Genomic DNA, 9,422 nt, shown 5'->3' on the forward strand with positions numbered 1-9,422 from the left:
CCACCCATACACCCCTGCCCACACTAGACCCCCCAACCCCCCCCCTTGCTTACACCAGGCTCCCCATGTGGCTCCTGGGAGCAGCAAACAGCCGCACCTGCTGCTCCCAGTCTAGGTGTAGGTAGCTTAAAGTAAGCCACCCAGGCCTAGACCAGGTACAGCAAATGCTTCTTTGCACCGTGAAAGATGACCCCATGTTATCATGCGGAGAAGACAGCTCACTTGTTTTTAAAGTCACCAAAGAAGAGGGACTGCAACAACTGTGAAGAGTGCCATTAAAGACAGAGACCATATACCGCCCATTGTCATGGAGGGTGGAAGCCCCATGAGTTTCATCCATATTAATTAAACTGACACCCATGACTCCAAATCAGTGCATGGCTATTAGCCTAGTGAATTCGTATGCATTGGGAACTATGTGACAATGCACATTTTTAGTAGGATAGGTCTTAAGTATTTTTATAGGCCATCACAAACACAGCTTAGTTGTAAAAGTTTTTCATTTTGCAAATGAATGTTATTTAAGTTCACGCTAAACAAAGCTGCACAGGCTCAGTTTTCCAGAGACAAATTGTGAAAGCATCTAATTGTAACCTAAACAAAACCATATTTTTTCATAAGGACATGGCAATATATCACTCTAAATCTATGGTATTGTGTCCAGGAATTATTTCAAGTACAAAAATCCAGTGTGCAAAAGAGCCACTTTAGACAAAACAGGCTATTAAACTAGTATATGAAATTGTATGCTTTTGATTGCAGTCTTGTACTGAAAATGTTGCAATTGTTTTAACTCCCTGGCCCTTCAAGCAGTCAAGGGCACTGGCGTATACTTAAGAAAATGGTAAATATAGAATACTGGAAAATTTAGCTAAATGCGGTTACTAGTAAACAACAGCAGTGAGACTGTCTAATTTCCAGGACTGATTGCAGCCAATTTTTACTAAGATTATGAAAGATGAAGAACACAGAGAACCCTTAATTCTGAGTATCAGTTCTTTCCCACATTTGTGTGTGTATAATAGCTTGATTCATAGCCTGAATCTGGTTCTGATAAATTGTGATAAATGTTTTGTAGCATTATAGGAAGGGACAGACCATTTAGCCTTCAAATTATTGGGTACATTTTGGTTTTTTAGTGGGGGGTGGGCTATCCTGCTAATTATATTGAAATGTTTCCCCAAATAAGGGCCAATTTCTGCCACCAGACATGATGGAGCAGATGCAGAAGGGCGGCATGGCAGCCAGGAGGGATTTGGTTGACTCAGGCAGCTGGGGAGGCAAAGCAGCCTGACCCCTGCTCCGGAGGGTAAGCTTGTAGTATTTCCCTGACCCCTTACCCTTTCTTAGTGCCCCTGGGAGGACTATGAAGGAGAAGGCTGCTATTCGTCAAGGGCATTGGATTTCCCTCTTGTCTGCACAGAGTGAGAAAGGGCCTCCCTATACCGTGCACCTGTACAGCAGAACCATGCCCCACTTAATGAAAGCACGGCTTTTGATCTTGGAGTTTGCGCTTCATCCTGCTCCTTTTGCAGCATCAGAGGGTTTCCCAAAGGCTGGCCGGTGCACAAACCCTGGATTTGCACAAACTCCTCTGTCAGGAGCTGATCCACCCCAGAGAACTTGAGCCGATTCTCTGTCCTGCAGCCCAGGCTCCCTGCTCGGGAGGTAGCATGCACGGGGAAGGCGTGCTGTTCATCTGCATGGCATCTGTCTCGCTCTGAAACAGGGTGTGTGCCCGTAGGCGGCTTTGAAGGCTGTACCCCAGGGTCAGGAGATATGTGGCATGCATCTGACTGCATCATCCGCTAGCTTTGCTGTCTTGGGCAATTCCCTGGTGACAGCATATCAGCCTATATAATGTTGCTGGCACATGGAGGCCTTTGTTACACGGAGTTAGTTCTTGTTTGAGTCCAAGGGCTCTCTAGTTTAAGCTGAAAACTCAGGCACAGGTCTTGCTGTACGTGGAACTTTTATTCTCCAATATGGCCCCTTGTTTGAGTCCTGGGATGGCGGGGAATGCACTGGGGAAATGGGTAGGCCACTCTGAATCCACAACCCACTCCCCTTCAGTAGGAAATCAGTTGGGTGGTGGCAGCTGCTGGGTTGGTGCAAGAGTGATGTTTGCCCTTTCCAGATGCTTCTGATGGCATCAAAGTCAGGGCCGAAGAGTAGGGTCACAGCACTGACCCTCAGTAGGGTAGGGCTGTATCACCCAGGATGGAGCTGCGGAGCCCGAGTGCTGCCTCTCATTGTGGAAGCTGAGTGCAGCGCGAGGACAGCTCGTGGACATGCCCCGAGCGCAGCACTTAACTGTCTGCACCCCTTCCAGCGCAGGAGGTAGCATGCACGGGGAAGGTGTGCTGAGACCCGGCCATGCACTTCCTAGTGCCAGGAAGTTGTTGGTGCACGGAGGGTGCTGCCCAATGCTACTTCTGCTTGAGGAGGTAGCACATGTGGGGGGGGTGTGACACACTCAGCACCGTGCCGTGCTGGCTGCACTCCCTCCAGTTTGGGAGGTTGCATGTGCAGAGTGCATCCCAGCATGGTGCTCCATACTGCTGTGTGGCAAAGATGTGCCTTATGAGCCCGGAGGGGACAGGCTCACACCTGTGCCGATGGATTTCCGTTGGCTGGTGGAGTCGGTGAAAGGCTGAAACATCCCATTGTTGATCCTCTCCAGAAATGCCCACTGCCCCGAGGGAGCTGACCACCTCTGAGCATTACTACAGCACACCAAGAAGCAGCATAGCCATGTAGGGAGGCTTTCTACTGCTAAATGGCTAAGAGGTTCTCAAATATTAGGGCTCGTACTTGGAAATGCACGCACAGACTACAGGAGCCAACTTTTGGTACAGAAGAGAAGTCAAGTTCATGTCTCAACAGCAGAATCGACTCCTTCACAAGAGTCGGGAGACAGCAGCTGCATAGGAGCTGGTGTGTGTGTTTTCTTTAGATATTTCTCCTCTTACTGGCTCATTGCTCAGCACTCGGTCCTCCCTGAAGAGCTGGGGCGGTACCAGAGTAGTGGTGATGCTTTGGAAATGGCCTGCTGGTGTCGTTCTGGATGTCATTCATAATAGTCATTGACTGCAAAAGTGGGCTTTTTGTTAACAAAATAAATGTAGAACCCAAAGGCTTCTCCTTTAGGTCTGCTTATGGGGGACACCATGGTGTTGGTTAGGTTTTCACTACTAGCCCTCCTTCATCTGTGCCTTGTCACTACAGTAACAATGAGGAATGAGGTTCATTTTGTGGTGGAAGATTTTTTAGTTCAAAAATCTTATGGATTCTTTAGCAAAAGAAATAAAATGTGGACACAAAGCTTAAAGCTACAAACACTAAATAGTCTCAAAATAAGGGAAACGTTGGAGTGACATCATATTATTTTAAGAATCCATTCAAAAGCCTTGTTCAGCATCGGAGGCAAGTCCTTGAGTCATCTATGATTTGAACACCCAGAAAGGCTTGTGACTGTTGCATCATTCTTTTTGCGTGGTCCCAAATGCACAAGAGTTAGAGACAGTAATTCATTTTTCTACATGAGCGACTTGATCCAAAGCTTACTGACATCAAGGGAAAGATTCTCAGAGGCTCAACAGGCTTTGGGGCAAGCCCAGAGTGTTTCAAACCTGTATGGAAATACCGAGTAAGATGAAATCTTGGAAACACTTTGCAAAGCCTGTGGAATGAGTTTCTTAAGCAATGCTGTTGCAAAAATATCTAGGAAAGTTTATTTAAGTTTACATCCCTCCGTCCCATCTTTCAGTTCATTTCAGTCATTTTATACAACTTGTGCTCTGCTTACATTTAATTTGGGCGTGCATCTGCTATATTAAATATCCTAATCGTATCTATAGATGTGAATATAGATATAGAATTAAATGCAGTGCTTCTATAATGCCATAAATGTTCTCAGTGTTTGCATGTAAATAATTCTTGATACATATACATTTCCTGCTGTCTATATAGCCAAGATAAATAAATTCTTTGTCATGGTAGTGGTTTTTATCTATATATTTGCCTTATAAGCTAGCAGGTAACAATTAAATTCAAAAGGTCCTTCCAAAAATGCAATTAATGTCTTTTGTTATAGTTTCCCTGGGTTTAATAATCCCTCTTCCAGATTTATATTGGTTTTTGGAAAGTAATGCTTATTAGAGTGTTTTTCCAAATTGGCCACAATAATCCACTGAAATCTGCCAGCTGAATCATTGCTATGCTTGTGAATTTGCCAGGAGTGCCTGACAGTTATTACTGGGGTCAGAGGAGGAGGGGGAGAAAGCTTCATAATGTGTCACTGTTATTGATACCTCAGCTACGGCTCTTATATTTGGATTGAAATGTTTACAGACTTGTACGTGAAAGATCGGCTGCCGGGTGATAGATGGGCAGTCCAGCTACCATGGAGGCACAGATTTAGTGATTTCCTTAGGCAGTTCTGTTTCATTCTGGGCATATTTTAAGTGTTGGATTGGGGTTTTTTTTGTGCAAAATAAGGACATTCTTGGTCATATTTCTTTCACACACATGCACGACCTCACCACCACTGTCAAGCATCCCGCCAGGCTGCTAATAAAATATTTGCCATCTGTGCCTTATATTGGCATCTGACTTCACTAGTTTTTTACACACTGCAGAGACCAAAGCTGTCATCACAGAGAAGCAACCCTGGGCACGCGTTGTACAATGTAAGCCCACTTTTTATCACGCTGGGATGTGGGCGGCCAGGTCTGGAAATCGAGGTGCTGATGAGGGTCAGGAGAAGCGAGCAGGACAAGTTGGGTCAGGAAGCTAAGAGGTCAGACTTGGAAAAAGCCAAGTCAGGATGCCAGATCAAGTAGAGAGCTGAGTCAGAGAGCAAACCAGTGGGAACAGCAAAGCAGTCTGGCATTAGGTTAAGTCCTGTTGCCCATATATTTCCTGTTCCTGCATGGGGGTTTATGTGGGGGAAATGGAGTGACACTGCACAAGGGTTAGGCCCTGCTGGAGGCTTCAAGCCAGCCTTGCCATGTCTGGGTGATCAGCTATGGGGTAGTAGGGCTGGATAATAGGCTGCATTGGCCAGGCTTGAAGCCCCAGGTCGAAGGTCATGGCCTGACACCTTTAGGATCTGAGCCTGCTGCAGGTGCATGTACAGATCTCTCATACTCATCCATGGACAAGCCACTGGCTGAGCTGCTGCAGAACTGAGCCTTCAGCGTAGGCTTACTTAAATGTGTTTGGATGCCCCTCTCCTGCTGAGCAAAGGACATTGGGTCCTGCTGTTTGGACCCAAAGGTGAATAAAATAAGCCCAGGACTGTGCCCAAATATTGCACGGATTTGCAAGAGGGGGAGGCACGCTGGCAGACTCTTTCCCTGTAGGAGCCCTGGGACTACACAGCAAAGGTGGCAGAACAGCAGCTACACTTCTGCTGTAGCCTCTGGATCTCTGGGATGAATCGATCTCCTCCAGCCTGGCGTGCTGAAGCCTGCCCTGAGGCCATGAGTCTTGAGCCATCCCCAAAGAGGGTCTGCACCTTCACAGATTTACACCCAGGATTTATATGTTGCTATTATAAATAGATTTCTGTTTAAATATTCCACCTGACTAACCAGAGGGAACGTGTGATGTAAGAAATACCAGCCTGTGCAGATGGCTGGTATAAAATAACACATCAGTGAGCTCACATATAGGCAAATTCTGTGTGCTGCTGTCACCGCTCTGTGTCTTCTGGCCTCTGACACCTGGGCAGATGCTGATCAATTATTTGTATTATGATAGTGTCTAGTAGTCCTAGATGTGGACATGTGTCCCATCATGCTGGGTGCTATCCAGATAACAATCCCGCATCCCAAACTGTTTACACGGCAAGTTTAACACAGCAAGGAGCAATAGATGGATATGGACGGGAAAGTACCAGGAATCAGCAGTGGGCAGCGTGATAGGCAGCAATCAATGTGTGACAATACCTGTGACAATTGCCTCGTCAATTAAATATCAAATCTCTGTCAAACCTAATTCATCCAACAAAAAGAAGGCAAAGGAAGTCGTATCCCTTTGAGGTTGGTTTGACTCAAAATGCCAGAGCAAGAATGCACGTGCAGCCAGATTGGTAAAGGAGAAGGTACACCTAGCAGCCAAACATTTTAAAACCTGAGTAGTAATTTTAAATGATTTTGGGGCAGATAGCTTGAGAAGCTATTATAAGGGGCCTGATTTCAGAATTATAACTATCTAGGAAATTGTTGGTGAAAGCAAATGGGAAGTTTTCCCTTTCTTAAGAGCAATGCCTGTGGTACACCGTGCCTCTCATGCTCCTCTGAAGTTTTTAGAAGTTGTCTACTCCATTATGGTCAAAAAAATTCTGAAACACAATTTCTTACCTGGTTAGAGACATACCTATCATTTCCATCTAAGTAATTGTTAGAGGGAAAATGAAGCAGGCAAAACTTCTACATTAGCACAAGACAATATTAAAGCACTTTTTTGGTATCCTCATTTCCATTCCTCTCTGGTGCAGCTTCTTAGGCAAAGGTCTTCTCCATTTGTCCTTTGCATATGCAAAGGAGGTAATGCATGCATGGAGTTAGCCCCCTATGAATGCTAAGTCATCTGTGGTCTGCTTGAACTGCAGACAGCATTTGAGGAGTCAGGAGAGCTGTTTACATTTGAACACCAAATACTTAAATTTGCACTTGCTAATTGGTCTACAGAAATAGTCCACTTTAATTTTAATGGCCTTATAATTTGTATGACTTTTTCATTACTCTGATTGGAACGGAAACTATGTTTTAGGTCTGTTGATGCCATGTTAAACTTAACTTTAATTTAGCTTTTTAAGGCTGTTTTGTGGTTTTCTTGGCATTGTTAATTTTTTTCATTCTGCTTTATGGAGGGTGCATTCTCTGTATATTAAACCAAACACGCACCTGAGAAAGAGAGCGATCCTTTGTCTAACTTTTTTATTCTCGGGGTGTCCCAGCTTTGGACCAGTAGACGAGGATAAAACATTCTTTTCAGGCTTGGCGTGCTGATTTACGTTGCTGTCATTATAAAAGCCATAATGATGTTGAATAACTAGCAACAGGAACTGTAAGGAAAAGCTTGGTAATATAATGTCTCTTCCCCTTTTCCCTCAGGACTATGTTGGTGGTCCAACCCCAATCTCTAAATGTGTTGGACTGACACTTCCCTAAGAGGTGTGCGCTATCTCTTTATTAAAAGAACGGTCCAGGAATAGGATGATGTTGGGGAAATCTTCTGCTGGAGCTTTTACCAAATGCAGATTAGAAAGGGTAGCTCTTGTTTTGCAAAGTAGACCTTGGACTATGAAGGGATAGTCTATAGTACACAGTTGTTGCCACAAGTGCTGCCACAAGGTTGTAGACCAGCAGTGGTCCATGAACCCCTGATTGTGCATAGAGCCATGGCAAGGGATCTGTGGCTCCTCTCCTTTTCAATTAAAATCACATCAATTGCCTATAGTGAATGTACGCTGGTACTAGAGATGATATTCCATGGGCATGACTTTCTTTTAAAGTGAGAGGCACAAAGTTGCAGTTCACTTCTGCTATTACAGACTGACTGCATTATTCTCAAGCTATTAAACTGGCTACCTCTTAGAATTTGAGCTCTTTCTCAGCATCATTCGGGTGTTCCTTTGCCCTGAAAACAGTGGTTGGCATTAGCGTCAGTCTTTGCCAGCAGTCACCAGCGTGTGGTAGGTGAGGTAAGACAGCTTTTCCCTATACTAGTATATAAAAAATAACTGTGGTAACTATGTGGTATCTGTTAGCAAATATTGACCTTTCACTGCTGCCCAATTTAAGTGGTTGCTGCTTTATCAGCATTCCCAAGGAGCTTTTTATATTTCAAAATTAAATTAACCGCACACCAGTTCTGTTAATTCATCAAGTTGAAGTACGTTCTTTATAGATTCCCCCAAGTGGCGTCCCAAGCTCCCATGAATTTTAACTAGGATTAAGTGTTATATTAAGAGGAAAATATATTTAGCTATGAAGCTCTCCGGTATAAACAATATGGAATAGTGTAAAACTAAATCTTAACGCTCTTGCAACAAATCATAACTGCAGTAGCCAGTTTTATCAGTTTAGCCAAGCAATCTCTACGGAGACACATGCGCGTCTAACAATATGACCCTGCCGAAGCCATTGCCGTTCCACTGGTGCAACTGAGAACAGAATCTGGTCTTTTATGTAATCAAGCCTACATCTTGCCATCAACAGACACATTCAGCCTCAAGTTGTTTTAGCAACTAATATCTGACAATTTAAAGGGCCCCCTTTTAGAGTGGGTTTTATGTAAAGTCATTTACATTAAAGTAACATCCAATTAAAATGCATCGTGTAACCCACATCAGAGTTCAGTGCAGATTTTCTGTTTTAACTGACATATGGCCTTATTTATGAAAATAAAAATCATCGTGTTTTGATGATATGTTCACATAATTTATGTGGAAAAGCAGGGGGCACTGCTTTTACTGTGTAGGCTATTATTTTCTGTCATTCATTAAATCCTTTTTAACCATGTACACAGGCATTCCTCCCTCTCCCACCCCCCTTCTCTACAGTGGACAAAAGCAATGAATGTCAAATCTGGGAAGAGAGAAAGGATAGGACAGAATACAGTGCGTGATACCAGCCCCTGCCAAAAATACAGACAAGATTTTGGAAGTGTGTATCAGTTTGATTTGTTTAATAAAACACCCTCTTCAATAAGCTCTGGAATTAATAGTGCAAGCAGGGCATTAGTGACCCACACATTGAGCAGGGTGAAACCCTGGGAGTCCCATGCTTCAGTGGCACAAGGATTTCACTCTGGTGGAGGTCTGAAACCAGTGGGTGCATGTCCTGGCCACAAACAGGCATAGTTGCAGGGGCATTTAACGTTGGAACATGTTCAAGCAGCATAGGCTTGAAATGCATCTAATGAACCATGCACTGCGTAAGGCTGGAAAGTGGATGCTGTCCCTTAGGCTACGTACTGATAATTAAAAAACCCAAGCCTGAATTGATTCAATTTTTGCATGTTAGTCAAAGCTACGTAGAAGGAACCGAAGCTGGGGGGTGCTAGAGCACACATCCCCGCTCAGCTGGAGCACACAGCTTGGGCCAAGGCTAGCCCACACACCCTGTGAGGGGAGGGTTTGCAGTGGAGGTGCAAAGCATTCTGGGATGCTAGGGGAATGTGGGTTAACTTGAATCTGGAGGGGATCTGGAACAGAAGTCCAGTAAACCAAGTTAACCTAAATCAATTAGGTTTTGATACATCCATCCAGGTTTAACCTAAACAAGTTTTGGCCATTTTAAAAGCAGGTTATGTGCACTGAACTTCTGTTGTGTTACAGGTTTGAACTGGTTTCCAATCACTTAGACCAGTTTATGTGTAATTTCTGCCCCTAGCCTTAAAGTGCTTCT

General features: G+C 44.3%; 1 protein-coding gene across 2 annotated transcripts in view; it reads left to right on the plus strand.

Moving 5' to 3' along the window:
* The window catches only part of GLIS1 (GLIS family zinc finger 1), a 219,988-nt gene that overhangs the window by 24,925 nt on the left and 185,641 nt on the right, over positions 1–9,422 (plus strand). The window lies entirely within an intron of this gene.

This window comes from Gavialis gangeticus, unplaced genomic scaffold (assembly GCF_001723915.1).
Source record: "Gavialis gangeticus isolate Ggan-Ray unplaced genomic scaffold, GavGan_comp1, whole genome shotgun sequence".
Classification (NCBI taxonomy): Eukaryota; Metazoa; Chordata; order Crocodylia; family Gavialidae; genus Gavialis; species Gavialis gangeticus.